Genomic DNA, 15935 nt, shown 5'->3' with positions numbered 1-15935 from the left:
TGTTCTCTTCGTCTGGTCCAGCGATTGCGAGGTCAGTTATCAGACATTGAAGAACAAGTTGGTGGATGCCCCTATCCTAGCTTTGCCTGAGAGCGGTAAGCGTTTCACAGTTTATACGGATGCTTCGCGAATTAGTCTTGGTTGTGTGTTGATGCAGGAAGGCAGAGTGATTGCTTATGGCTCAAGGCAGTTGAGGAAGCATGAGGGGAATTATCCAACTCATGATCTTGAATTGGCCACGGTGGTTTTTGCTCTAAAGTCGTGGAGGCATTATCTTTATGGCGAGGCTTGTGACATTTACACCGATCATAAAAGTCTCAAGTATATTTTCACTCAGAAGGAGCTGAATTTGAGGCAGCGTCGGTGGCTCAAATTGATTAAAGATTATGATTTTTCCATTCATTATCACCCGGGGAAGGCAAATGTGGTGGCTGATACCCTTAGCAGGTCCGGGGTTCCAAAAGTGGCCTTGCCTTTGATCGCTGATCTGGACCGTTTGGGGATCGCTTTGTGCTATGTCGGCACCGCTAGTGAGGAGACTCAGATGCTTATTCAATCCTCCCTCATGGAGAGAGTGCGTGCGGCTCAGCAGCATGATCGTTTATTGCAGGAAGCTCGAAAGAGGGTTGGCGATGGTAAACCCCTGGAGTTCTCCATTGATGAGAATGATTTGGTTCGTTTCAGGGGCCGCCTTTGTGTGCCTCAGAAATCAGAGGTGAAGATGGATATCTTGAGAGAAGCTCATAAAATGCCTTACACCGTTCACCTTGGCGAAACCAAAATGTACCGAGATTTTAAGCAAAACTTCTGGTGGAAGCGGATGAAGGTTGACATTTCTAAGTACGTGGCCGCCTGTGAAGTATGTCAGCATGTGAAGGCCGAGCATAAGAGGCCCGCAGGTTTGCTGAAGCCATTGGAAATTCTGGAGTGGAAGTGGGAGCATATCACCATGGATTTTGTGGTGGGCTTACCTCGTTCTCCTCGGGGCAGGGATGCTATTTGGGTGGTAGTGGATCGCTTTACTAAGTCTGCGCACTTTATTCCCATGAAGACCACTGATTCAGCTTCAGAATTGGTTCCCTTGTATATGAAGGAAGTAATCAGGCTCCATGGGGTGCCTAAGTCCATTGTTTCTGATCGAGACTCCAAATTTGTATCCAAATTCTAGGAGAGCCTTCACAGTGCATTGGGTACCAAGCTTTCGCTTAGTGTCGCGTTTCACCCTCAGACTGATGGTCAATCGGAGCGAACGATCCAAACCTTGGAAGATATGCTGTGTGCTTGTGTTCTTTCATGGAAGGGCAACTGGGAGGATCATCTTGCATTGGCGGAGTTTGCTTATAACAACAACTACCATGCTAGCATCAAGATGGCACCTTTTGAGGCTTTATATGGCAGGCGGTGTATCTCCCCTCTGTGCTAGGAGACTTTGGGAGAGAGATCCCTGGTTGGTCCTGATTGGGTTCAGCAGACTTATGAGAAGGTTCGGGAAATTCGTTAGAATATTTTGGCCGCTCAGAGCCGTTAGAAGAGTTATGCTGATGTGAGGAGGCGGGACTTGGAATTTGCAGTGGGTGACCAAGTCCTCCTCAGGGTATCACCTACTAAAGGAGTTGTTCAGTTCGGTGTCTCCGGAAAACTCAGCCCGAGATACATTGGATCGTTCACTATCTTGGCCCGAGTGGGCAGCCTGGCTTATTGCTTGCAACTGCCGGAATCCATGGTAGGGGTACACCCGGTATTTCATGTCTCTATGTTGAGGAAGTTCTTGCTGGATCCGGACCATCAGATTGAGATGGAACCAATTGCTGTGCAGCAGGATCTGACTTTGGAGTGTCGTCCGGTGCGTATCTTGGAATCCTCGGAGCGTGTTTTGAGGAAGAGATCAATTAAGTATGTCAAGGTCTTATGGACTAATCAATCTGAGCGCGAGGCTACGTGGGAACTTGAGGAGCTGATGCGGCAGAAATATCCGGAACTTTTTGTTGTGGGTAAGTGTTGTTGATTCATTAATCTTTCCTTTTGTCGTTCCGATAGAAGCGTCAGAATTCGAGGTCGAATTCTTTTTAATCGGGGTAGAGTGTGATACCCGATTTGCAAAGAAGAGAAGTTAGAGGTTATTCTTTTTTTTTGTTTTTTTTCTCATTTAGGTGATGCGCTTTGGGGATTTGAAATTTGTGGAAAACATTCACCAGTAAGACAGTAGAATTTCTTTGGTTAGACGCTTGCAACGGGGTCGGGAGCTGTCGCGTGGGCGAGTTGGGCCATGAATCTCGATCCGGCCCATTAGCCTCCCCTTAACCCTAGCCGCCCTCCCCTAATCCCCTCTCTCTAGCCTTGGGCGCCACCCCATCTCACTCCACCCATTTGCAGCCGTCACCCACCTTCCCCCCATCAAACCCTAGCCGCCCCTCCTCAAGCCCTTCTCTCCAAGGTGCCATTCCTTTCCCGATCGGATCTACGTCGCGTTAGTGCAATTCTCCCAGTGGTTTTTGGTGGAGGGAAGAAGAAGGGAGGAAAGGGGGAGGATTCAAGGTGATTTTTGTGTTTGTATCTTGTTTAATTGTGCTGCAATCCAATTGATTATATGTTTATCTATGCGAATCGGTATAGGTGCTGTCCAGAAATTTTGTAGGTGGGCGAATAGCAGTAGTTTTAGGGATTTCTGTGAATTGTTCGTGGGAAATTAGTGGGGATCAGTGGGAGAATCATGTAGAGCTTTGTCATACCTTTCCAATGGGTACTTATGCGCTCGATTCGGAATTATATTTTAAAAGATATCGCTGTTTGAATCTGAGTATGTTGCTGTCCAAAAAAACAGATTTCTGCAGGTGGGCGAACAGCAGTAGTAGTAGCAGTTTCTGGGGATTTTTCGTAGAAAATTAGTGGTAATCAATATGAGAATCATGTAGACCTTTGTCATACCTTTCCAACGGGTACTTATGCGCTCGATTCGGAATTATATTTTAAAATATATCGCTGTTTGAATCCGGGTATGTCGCTGTCCAAAAGAAAAAAAAACAGATTGCAGGGTTGATCTTGTGGACTGTTTTGGGCTATTATATGTTGGAATTTAATTATAAATTGTATACAAAACTTGTGGGGAATTTTATGTAGATGCCTCTGGAGTTTTTGTTTGTTACCACTGCAGTCATAATTTTAAAGTTATGAAATTGTTAAGCAGCGCCGCTGCAGTTTGGTGGGTATGGGGAGAGTTGTTACCCGCGGCGGGGTTTGAGATTGTGCGTAGGTGCGGTGTCGTTTGTGAGCGTTATTATGTGAAATTGGTGCACTAAGTTGTGTGTCAAAAGCAGGTGGTAGATTTTCGGATCGTACTTAGGGATTTGCCCAATCTTCCGGTGAAGGCAAGTAAAACAGTGATGGTTATTCCGTCTGTCGATAAAAGGGTCTTATACTTGATTATGTTTGTGTCATTTGTGTTCGTATTCATATTCCTAATTGGGTACCATCATTTGAAGATATTCATGTTTTATTGATTACATATGTTGAGGTTGTGGTTTGATCATGTTACCCATGTGGTTTATTATGTGGAATGGGTGGAAGTATATGTCTAGCACATTTTATTTGGGAAGGACTCATGTTGTTGACATGCATAATGCATTCATCATCCATTGCATGGAAGTTTCGTCGCGATCTTGTGATCCGACCGTACCACTACAATGAGCATCATATGTTGCCCGAGAAGCGGTATGATGCAGCTTCATATCTTTAGAGGTATGAAGGCAGAAGTCATTACTGTATCTGTAGCCATGTGCATTCAGGGGTGAAGTGTGGAACCTATTATGTGGATGTGGATAGTGTAGATCTTTACCTTGTACTTCATCTTGTAACTAAGTAATTGGTTACATGCTTACTTGCTGCAAATTAATATTCAAGAAGGAAGTTGTGAACTACGTGGTTGTTTAAGCACGGTTTGTTTACATTGTCCAGTTGTTGTTTGCTCTTTTTACTTGGTGAGATGTGTCATCTCACTCTTGCATTGTCTGATGCAGGCACATGATCTTTGCTTTGGGAAAAGAAGGGATGTAGCAGCATGACCACTACACTTTTAAATAAAGGAATCACTGCTTAATAATGATGTTAAACAGGGAGGGTCTAATCTGAGGGATTAATATGTTTTAGCCTTTCTTGGTAGTTAAACAGATTTTTGGGGTGGACTGAGTTACCTATCTTTTTATTTGGTCATGAATGTTAATTACTACCTTTGCATTTTTATTATACTATGTGAATTAGCTTTCCTTTATATCCTGTATAAACTCTATGTTCCCCTTGTTATGCTTCTTTCAAGGGAGGTGCTGCCGGATTTTGCAATACTTTCTTTCTCTATTTCTTTTCTTGTGTTGCATAAGTTTTGTGGGAAGGGTATTTGGTAACATCCATTGTGTGGGATCAGTGGGGTGTTACAATAAGTGTGCCACGGTTACTACCGCGCTGTAACGAGCCATGGCGTGGCATAACCGAGGTCACCGGAGTATCCACAGCGACATTGGCGGTCCAGCCACGTCGCACGGCTACAGGCGCGGTGATAAGCTTCGGCCGCGATCAAATCCGCACCCCTGCGAGATCTTTTTACCTTCCCGTGAATATCCACTGCGTGCCAAGCACGTATCACGGCGACCGGCGCGAATCCGAGCGCGCGGGTCACCGGCGATGAGGGGGGCTGTATCCGTGATCTTTGTCAGGCACTGTACCATTGGGATCCCATTCAGAGTGCCTGACAGAGCTGAATGAAACGCCTTATTTGCCAATTTTTATGTGACAACATGATCTTCGGCCTGTAGAGAAATTGTTGTCCTATAATCCCTCTCTAACTTTGTTATATTATCCACAATGAAATAGTCACAGGATCCTACTCAAAACTACTCACCAAGTTCATCCAACTCCACTGTTTCTCAGAATTCAGTCTAATGATCGACTAACAGCTAGACTTTAGGGCTATTTATCTCCAGATCTTGTATGTCAACAATGCTTAATCACTTAAGAAAAGTTATGCTCCTATAGTAGCTCTTCAAACTTGATGTATTGACCCTAGGCAAATTCTTTATGGATTATGAGATATAAGGCTCCAAAGATGCCTCAAGCTCACTGAATTTCAAACTTAACCCAATAGGGTTTAAGTGGTGCTTTTTTTGCAAATAAGTCCAAATCCCATAATTTGATTTGAAAATCCTCAAATGTGTAAAACATATGATTGGTGGTGCTCTAATACTTTGGTTTTTGCACTTGGGTCCAAAAGTGCACAAAATTTACACTTAGTCCCCTAGGGTTCTAGTTTAGAGTTTTCGAGGGGTCTTTTCAGGGTTTTTAGCACTTTAGGGTTTTATGGTCACTAAAGTATATCAAATATGATATCTTATGATCATGTCTTATGTCTTTTGAGGCTTAGGACATGTGAAATGGTCATAAGGTATCACATGTGATGGACCTTGGTGGCATCAAAACCCTAATGTGCCCAAAACTCTAAAAACAATCCCTAGAAAACCCTAAATTGAAACCCTAGGGGGGTAAGTGTAAATTCTAGGCACTTTTGGACCAAAGTGCAAATGTCCAAGTAAAAGAGCACCTTAAACCAACGATCTTTCACATTGGAGAAATTGCAAGTTGAATAGTGGAATTTGGACCTATTTGCAAAAAGCACCCCATAAACCATATATGCCTAAGTCTGAAATTCAGTTGAATAAGGCTGACTTTGGAGCTCTATATTTCTAAATCTACAAGGAATTTGCTCAGGGTCAGTACATAAAATTTGTAGATCTACTAAAGGAGTACAACTTTGTTTAAGTCCTCAGACATAGGTGTTGTACAAAAGTTGGAGTTAAATGGACTCAAAGTATTGCTGTCAGTCACCCATATAGTTTGATACTGGTCTGACAGTGAGATCTGCTAAACTTTGGACTCGATCCAAGCTCGAAGGAGTAAGTAAATGAGCCAGGTCTCTATAGTCGATTTGTAGCTGGTTTGTAGAGCTACAAATTTGATACAGAGAGATGGTCGGGTTGCTACATGAATTTTGGAGCAAATCGCCATGCAAATTGCTCTGTCAGGCAGATTGAATAAGAACCTGATGGTACAGTGAACAAAAGATCTTCAGATGCAGTGAACATGCCGCCGGTGAGCTCCGCGCCGTGATCGTCGCCGCCATTGCGATTCATGCTCAGTAAAGTGCAGATAACTGCTTGGGGTTAGAAATATCGCGTTGAGGATGAACTCGGGCCACTGTTTCGCACTGTTGCCATGCCCACTTGCGCCGGCGACGTGGCCGAGCGGTCGTCACCGGAATATGCACCATTCCCATGGTTGCGCCACGCCTTAGGCCATTTACCACGTCATCGCAAGCCATAGTGACTGCCCAGTAACCGCCGTAGCCCATTACCTAGTGATCGCCACGGCTGACCACCACGGTGACTCACTCTCTTTCTCGGCCACCGCACGTCTTCTCCAAAATTAGTCGCCACCGCCGATGGAACCTACAAATTGCCGCCCCCGTGAGCTCCGCTAGGTAGTTGTGCATCTAGTGAACCAGTCCTCACCTCCAATCATCCCCCACAGCTCCCCAATTTGTGATTTCCCCCAAATCTATTCAGAACACCACAGTGTGTGACCTCGCCGTGGCCATCGCTCTACAGGTCCGATCATTCCCTCCTCGCTCTTGTTTCAGCTCTCTTATGAGCTCTTGATGCTTCTCGACCCAGCCAATTGAGCTAGAACACGTAGGATCATCAGGAATGCCTCAGTTCATCCGTAGTTTGCGCTGTCACCGTGGGCAGAGTGATTAGAAGCTAGAGCTTTGCAATTGATTGAGGGGAAATGGTCGTTAGGGATATAATTAAGTGTCAGCCGCACCGGAGCACCAATCATTGCGTTTTCCAGCCGGTATAGGCTCGTTGGAGCCGCTGCTCCACCGTCCTTGGTTGGAGACCACAATTCGTGAAAGAATAGAAAGTGAGGGGCCTCGGCGCAAATGTTAGTGACACATAGAAATAGTGCGTAGGACTATTAACCAGTTTTTCAAATGGTGAAGGTCCTCTGTGCAAACCTAGCAACGCGCGAGCGAGCGCGGGCGCGTTTCACCTATGCATGGGCCCGCTTGGGCTAATTTCAGCCCAGTACTATTCACCTTTTTTGTTTTTCTGCCAGACTTAAGAAATTCATAAGAAATCATAGAAAAATGATAAAAATATGCGACCATTTTTTTGGATTCCTAAATTTCGGTAGTATTTAATAAAAATAGTTCTAGGATTTTTAGTCCAAACAAGGAATTATTTAGTATTTAAAAGAGCTTAAACCTATACCTTTGGAATTTTAGAAAATAGTTGGTGACTCCAAAAATCACAAGACTTTTTAGATAAGTCTAATATGGTACTTAGAAACCTTGGTTAAAGTTTGACATGATTTGAACAGTGTTTGATCCCCAAACCCAAAACCCTAGTCTTCTAGGTAGTATCTACCTTATGAAAATAAAGTATTAACTCCGAAAACCCTAGTTTCCCTGGTGCACCGTGAAGGAAAGTTGTATTCAAGATACAACTTGATATAACTCTTCTATCATTGCATTTTCATAAGCGTTACATGAGCATTCATGGTTATATATGGTTATGTATAGAGAACGAAGAAGAAGTGACTGTTGAAGAAGAGGAGACCACTCCATCAACAGAAACTCCACCTACCGAGAACTGTTTTTACTTTGACATCTGTGGAACAGAGCCCGACTCTCCTACAACACAAGGCAAGCCCCGGTGCATTTGTCACCTCCTTGCAGTTTTAAATCTTTATCACCTTTATCATGCATTAGGTGATACGAGTTGTGTGCTAAACCAATTACTGCATTTCCTTCCTTGAAAGCTGATTACCAATCTTTAATTATCTGTTTTATTAAAAAGGTTTTTCTGATGCTTAGTACTGCTTTAGAAAAACAAATGTTTTGTTTTGAACAAAAGATGATCATTCAAGTGGATTGGGAAGTTTTCAAAAATAAAACTTGATGGTCGATCCATCATGGCCATGATGGGTTCAACATCGGAAAATATGTACCTCTGCCATGTACCAGAAACTTTGGGTTTTTAAATGATAAAGTTGAGACCGGGCGGGTGACTTGCACGAGAAGAGAGTCTCGGTGTAGTGTGTCCGTCTAAGTCAATTAAGGACCGTCTCGATGTAGGCTTGTTGATCGAGGACCTTTGAACTGGTCACATGCCTCGTCATGGCTAAGCTTTGCCTCGGGCAGACTAATACCATAAAGGCCAACACGCAATGGGAGTGGAGAGATGGTGATAGTAGCGTGTACCCTCCGTGGCAAGAGGCTGGACGGTGGTGTATCTGTGATCTCGGTTGGCGTGAACCCGGTCTGGTCTTAAGAAACCCGGTGGCGAGTTGACATATGCAAGGGTTAAGTGCTACATATGTCGTGTGATTGGAGATCCCCAGCTGGGTATTAATCGATTCGGATCACCGTTACTTCTCGGACATGAAGACTTGGTCACTGCCCTACACGTAGCATTCCAGTGAACAGAAAGGGGTTGATAAAAGGATGGCTAGTATAGGCCAAGTGCTTGAACTAGGGTAGAAAGAACTCTAGTGACAGGTAATGACTTAACTTGCTAATAAAACTGGATTTTTAAGGATCCCCTATTAGTAAGCATTTTTGCAAACAAAGTCTTGATTCTTGGTTAAGCCTTACCTTGACTCCCTTAAGCCAGCATATCCTTGAGAGTCTTTTCTTTTGACGGGTAAGACTTGTGAAAGTACACTCCGTACTTAGGGTTTTCGAACCAATGTTGTTGTAGGTGAGGAAACAACAGACTTTTGTTGTTTTTGCTCTAAGGTGGTGCCCAAAGAGGAACCTCAACAGTGAAGCTGCGGGAGGATGTTGGCCTCCCATCTGAAAAACAATATACTTTTATGCGGGAGGGGTTTTTGCCTCCCAAGTTTGTAATAATAATACATATGCACTCATACCCCTGGTTTTGTAATAACTATAACGCTCTTTCTATATTTTGAGGAATGTAAATTAAGTTATTGTAATTCGCTTCCGCTTATTCGATCCTCCGATGTATTATAATATCTGCGTGACGGGTGAAACGCTCTTGGGCAAGGAATCAAGGATACAGATATCAAACTTGTCAAGTAATTATGTGCATCTAGAGGGTTGTCTAAGGTCCATTGGACAAGGACAACTGTAGGTGGGCCTAGTAACTTGAGAGGTTCCGTCACAGCTCGTATCGGAGCGAAGCCCATCTCTTCAGATATTATGAAGCATTTCAAAAAGAATTTTCAAATACTTATCCAAGAAAATTTCTTTCATTCTTACCTTATCACTTTCTGAAAGTTCTCATCTTGTAAGACCAGGTAATAGAGTGCAATATATAGGAATGGGATCGACGAAGGTTGATTCCGTAATCATTGGGTTATGCATGCATCATGTTTAAAAAATATACTAATAAATCTTCCCCTCTTATGGAGATATGCCGCGTACGAGGAAAACCACGTGCAAATCCACTGGACCTATTGGCGTGCCTTGTCATTAGTTGGCCCCCAGACACGAAAGGAGCAGCAGCGGCAGTAACTATCCAATCGGAGACTTAGAAGCCCAAGTGGAACAACTTCGGATGGAGCTATGTCACTGAAATAGGGTGTGGGCACAGAACGGTCAGCATATTAATGAATTGGCAGCTGACGTCAGACACTTGCAAGATGAGCTTGCTGAACGGGATTTGGCGGTCGATTGGGCCGTCAACTCACGTTCGGTTGCTTGGGACCGCGAAGCCAAGGCTCGTGCTCGTGTGACTGAGCTTAGTGCGGCCCTTGACAATCTGCAAGTATACTGCAATACTTTACATGAGGAAGTACATGTATTGTATGCCCGACTACACTAGAGGTGCATTCCGACACTGCTATGGGAGTCAGACCGTTAGGAACAACAAACAAAGGACTTGATGAGGAGTTGGACCTTTTTTAGCCTCCTCCTTCCATGAACCTAGCTGATAAACGGTCTCCTGCGGTAGGAAATGGAGCAGCAAAGAGTGATGAAGACTAGAATAGAATAGTTTAGATATAATACTTATGTAAAATAAGTAATGAAGTCATGTTGTACGCATGAGTCTGTATAATTACATTTTGGTAATGTAATGTGATGGTATGTGTTGGCATGTCATATTTTTCCCAAATGTCTCTTTGCCTCAGATGCCATCGCGGACTCGTGCGCACGATGGTGCAGGGACTTCTCGTGGTCGGGAAGATACTCCTAATCCGCCACCAGTACCACCAACATTGGCCGAGGCTATCACTGCCTTGGTCAATGCGACTGTAGATAATACCCGCTTCTTATGTGAGATGGCGGGTAATCAATTCCAGCAGCATGGCGGAAGAGTTCCTCCACAAGGACCGTGTGAAACCTCATATCTGGAATTCTCGGAGACGCGTCCTCCGCTCTTTGTTAAAGCTGAAGATCCTCTTGAAGCTGATGAGTGGATAAGGGTAATGGAGCAGAAGTTCGGATTAATCCGTTGCATAGAAACACAAAAGTCGTTGTTCACCGCCCAACAACTGAGAGGCCCTGCCAGTACCTGGTGGGGAAATTTTGTGGCAGTTCAACCAGCCGGACATCAGGTCACTTGGGATGAATTTAAGCTAGCATTCCGTGGACACTATATTCCAGAGGGAGTGCTTCACATGAAACAAGAGGAGTTCATTCGACTAAAACAAGGAGGGGATAATGTGATGCGGTATCTCAACAAGTTTAATCATTTATCCCAATATGCTATTGACCAAGTAAGCACTAACCTAAAGAAGAAGAATTGCTTCTTGAGAGGACTCAACGACCGGCTCCAACGAAAAATGGCCACCTGCCTGGATCTTACTTATAGCAGAGCTGTCAGCACGACGCTGGCAGTAGAAGCCAAGGATACAGGCCAAGGAAAATCAAAGGGATTTGGAGGTGACAGGTCCAATCAGGGACCTGAGAAGCGAACTAGGTTGGTAATCCGACCAATTAATCAGAATCGTTCTTTGCCTCGTCCACCCTCCTATCCGTTCAAACAGCCTGTTTTCATTCGTCCCATCACCGCCCCCACTTCTACAACTCAGACGAGTGCCCCTAGTGCTTGTTTTCCTGCCCTCCCTAGTTCTTCAACTGGCTGCTTCAACTGTGGAAAGTCTGGTCATTTTATAAAAGACTGTCCATATCCAAAGCAGAATAAGTTCAACAATCAACAGAACTCTGGGAGCTCTAATCAAGGCAAAGGGAACATGGCTAATAATTCAGCGGGCAAAAATGTCAAGAAGACTGGGTGAATTTATTATACTCAAGTGGCCACTACACCGGAAGGAGAGCTGGTAACGATGAGTATGTTCCTTGTGGCCAATCACCCAGCAGTTATTCTCTTTGATTCTGGTGCTTTGCATACATTCATAAGCAAGAAATTTGTGGAAAAATATTGCATTCCTTGCACTGAATCAAGGGAAGGGTTTATTATCCATTCACCCGGGGGACAAATATTTACTAAGGAAGTAGCCTTCCATGTGCCAGTAACATTGGCTGAACGGGACGTTCCCACCAACATGATTGTCTTAAAAGGCCAAGACATAGATGTAATACTGGGCATGAATTGGTTAACCCAGCACAAAGCAATCCTTAACACTGAGCCATGGCCATAAAGAGGTTCTCCTGTCCATCCCTGTAGCTATTCCAGCCAAACCATTTGGACGGGTCTATGAAGCTATCATACCAGAAATCTAGGATATTCCAGTAGTATGTGAATTTCCGGATGTATTTGCTGAAGATCTGCCTGGATTACCTCCAGAAAGGGATGTAGAGTTTGTGATTGAACTGAAACCCGGTACAGCTCCTGTTTCTAGATGGTCGTACCGGATGCCACCAAATGAATTAGCAGAGCTCAAGACTCAGTTACAAGACTTTCTTGAGAAGGGGTTCATTCGACCCAGTTCATCACCTTGGGGATGTCCCGTAATTTTTGTCAAGAAGGATCAAACGCTTCGAATGTGCGTGGACTATCGACCCCTTAATGAGGTCACCATTAAGAACAAGTACCCTCTTCCCCAGATCGATATTTTGTTCGATCAACTTACCAGAGCTCGGGTATTCTCCAAAATTGACCTCAGGTTAGGCTATCACGAGATCCGTATTCGACCCAAAGATATACCCAAGACCGCATTTACTACGCGGTATGGATTCGAATATTTTGTTATGTCCTTCGGATTGACAAATGCTCCTGCCCACTTCACATATCTAATGAACTTGGTGTTTATGCCCGAGTTGGATAAATTTGTGGTGGTCTTCATTGATGATATTTTTATTTATTCCAAGAATGAATAGGAGCATGCTAATCATTTGCGGATCATGTTAACGCGCTTAAGGGAACACCAATTATATGCTAAATTCAGCAAATGCGCGTTTTGGTTGGAGGAAATCTAATTTTTGGGACATGTATTGTCTGCAAATGGGATTGCGGTTGACCCCAGCAAGGTCAAGGATATTCCAGAGTGGAAACCGCCAACCACTATACATCAAGTTCGAAGTTTCCTTGGGCTGGCTGGCTATTACCGCATATTTATTTCGGATTTATCTAAGATTGTAAAACCAATCAAAAGTTTGTTGAAGAATGATACAAAATTTAATTGGTCCTCAAGATGCAACGAGGCCTTCGAACAGCTGAAGGTATTGTTGACCACTGCTTCGGTATTGGCTCAACCGAACATTGAAAAGCCCTTTGATGTTTACTTTGACGCATCGAGCAGTGGTCTCGGATGTGTCTTAATGCGGGAGGGCCGAGTTATAGTATATGCTTCAAGACAATTACGCCAGCATGAGGAGCATTATCCAACTCATGACTTCAAATTAGCTGCTGTGGTTCATGCCCTTAAAATATGGTGTCATTATCTGCTAGGAAATATCTGCCATATATATACAGATCATAAAAGTTTGAAATATATTTTTACCCAGTCAGAATTAAACATGAGGCAGGGGAGGTGGCTTGAGCTGATTAAGGATTATGATTTAGAAATCCACTATCACCCAGGAAAAGCCAATGTGGTGGCAGATACACTAAGTCGCAAGGCTTCCTGCCATTGTCTTACAGTAAGGACTCCAAACACCACATTGTGTCAAGAAATGGAGAAATTAAACCTTGGAATGATACAACATGGAACTTTGACCCAATTGAAGCTTGAGTCAATTCTTCTGCAAAAGATTATTGATACCCAAAGAAAAGACAAGGGTATGAAACATATTCATGAGAAAATAGAAGCCGACAAAGCAAATTGTTTCAGAAGGGATGATGAAGGCATAGTATGGTTTAATAATCACATAGTTGTGCCTAAGGATGTGGGAGTCCGCCAGCAAATTTTGGATGAAGCTCATCTTAGTCGATATTGCATTCATCCCGGAAGCACTAAGATGTATCAAGATTTAAAGCAACACTATTGGTGGACAAAAATGAAGATTGAAATTGCACGCTATGTGGCGAGATGTGACACCTGTAGACGTGTCAAAGCCATACATATGAAGACTGCTGGTCAACTGCAATCTTTGCCCATTCGACTTGGAAATGGGAGGACATTAGCTTGGACTTCATTGTGGGATTACCCAGAACAACTAAAGGTTTTGACTCTATCTGGGTTATAATTGATCGACTTACGAAGATTGCCCACTTTCTTCACTTCAAAGTCAAGTATAAAGTGGCCACATATGCGGAACTTTACATTGCTCATATTCTCAGTCTGCACGGGGTCCCAAAAATAATTGTGTCGGATCGCGGACCGCAATTTGTATCCAAGTTTTGGGAAGAACTACATAAGTTCCTGGGTACTAAGTTGCTCCACAGTTTGGCATATCATCCTCAAACAAGTGGACAGACTGAGAGAGTAAATCAAATAATTTAAGACATGTTGCGGGCATGTGTTCTGGAATTCCCACAAAAATGGGATGAATGTTTACCATTGGCAGAATTTTCGTATAACAATAGTTATCAAGAAAGTATTAAGATGGCACCATTTGAAGCATTATATGGACGACGGTGCCGTACTCCCTTGAATTGGTCTGAACCAGGAGAAAGGTGGTTTTTTAGGCCTGACATGGTGAAAGAGATGGAAGAAAAGGTTCAACGAATCATAGATAACTTGAAAGAGGCACAAGCTCGACAAAAGAGTTATGCAGACAAACGACGCCAACCCTTGTACTTTCAAGTCAAAGATTATGTGTACCTGAAAGTATCACCAATGAAGGGCGTAACCTATTTTGCTGTAAAAGGAAAGCTTGCACCCCGATACATTGGTCGGTTTCCTATTCTTGAAAGATATGGACCTGTGGCGTACCAACTCCAACTACCCAAAACATTGTCTGCAGTGCACAATGTGTTCCATGTATCCCAATTGAAGAAGTGCCTTCGGGTTCCAGATCGAACCATTGATGTGATGGATGTTACCTTGGAACCAGACTTAACATATTCTGAACATCCCATTCGAGTCCTGAATCAAAAGGACAGGGTCACCCAAATAAGAACTCTTAGATTCTATAAGATACAATGGAACCAACATACAGAAGATGAAGCTACATGGGAAACCCAAGACTTCTTAGAAAAGAATTTCCATGGCTTTTTAGCTTCATGTAATTTGTGAGATATGTACAATTGTTTGTAAAGATGGAATAGACCCCATACCACCCCCTGCTCTGTACAACAAACAAGGAAATAAAAATATGACGTGTTTCCTTTTCCATTACTCACCCTAGGACCTTAAATCTCAGGACGAGATTCTTTTATGGGGGGAAGGATGTAACACCCCTGGTGTTACTGTCACTAAAACTTGAGCATAACATCATGAGCATTGGCATATCATGTGTTTGATACACCTAGAGTACATTCACTAGGTAAAAATTTCAAATAAGGTGTACTGATGTGACTTGATGGGTGATTAACCCTAGGGTAGAGTGCATAACCCTAGATCATGGCTTAAGGATATAAGTGAAGCTCAAACAAACAAAAACCTCAAAGGACATGTGAAATGGTCATAAGGTATCACATGTGATGGACCTTGGTGGCATCAAAACCCTAATGTGCCCAAAACCCTAAAAACAAACCCTAAATTGGAACCCTAGGGGGTAACTATAAATTCTAGGCACTTTTGGACCAAAGTGCAAATGTCCAAGTAAAAGAGCACCTTAAACCAACTATCTTTCACATTAGAGAAATTGCAAGTTGAATAGTGGAATTTGGACCTATTTGCAAAAAGCACCCCATAAACCAGATATGCCTAAGTCTGAAATTCAATTGAATAAGGCTGACTTTGGAGCTCTATATTTCTAAATCTACAAGGAATTTGCTCAGGGTCAATACATCAAATTTGTAGAGCTACTAAAGGAGTATAATTTTGTTTAAGTCATCAGACATAGGTGTTGTACAAAAGTTGGAGTTAAATGGACTCAAAGTATTGTTGTCAGTCACCCATATAGTCTGATACTGGTCTGACAATGAGATCTGCTAAACTTTGGACTCGATCCAAGCTCAAAGGAGTATGTAAATGAGCCAGGTCTCTATAGTCGATTTGTAGCTGGTTTGTAGAGCTACAACTTTGATACAGAGAGATGGTCGGGTTGCTACATGAATTTTGGAGCAAATCGCCATGCAAATTGCTCTGTTAGGCAGACTGAATAAGAACCTGATGGTACAGTGAACAAAAGATCTTTAGATGCAGTGAACATGCCGCCGGTGAGCTCCACGCCGTGATCATCGCCGCTGTTGCGATTCGTGCTCAATAAAGTGCAGATAACTACTTGGGGTAAGAAATACTGTGTTGAGGATGAACTCGGGCCACTGTTTCGCCCTATTGCCATGCCCACTTGCGCCGGCGACGTGGCCGAGCGGCCGTCACCGGAATGTGCACCATTCACCGTGGTTGTGCCA

This window comes from Zea mays, chromosome 3, assembly GCF_902167145.1.
Source record: "Zea mays cultivar B73 chromosome 3, Zm-B73-REFERENCE-NAM-5.0, whole genome shotgun sequence".
NCBI classification, from domain to species: Eukaryota; Viridiplantae; Streptophyta; class Magnoliopsida; order Poales; family Poaceae; genus Zea; species Zea mays.
This window is presented reverse-complemented; position numbering follows the sequence as displayed.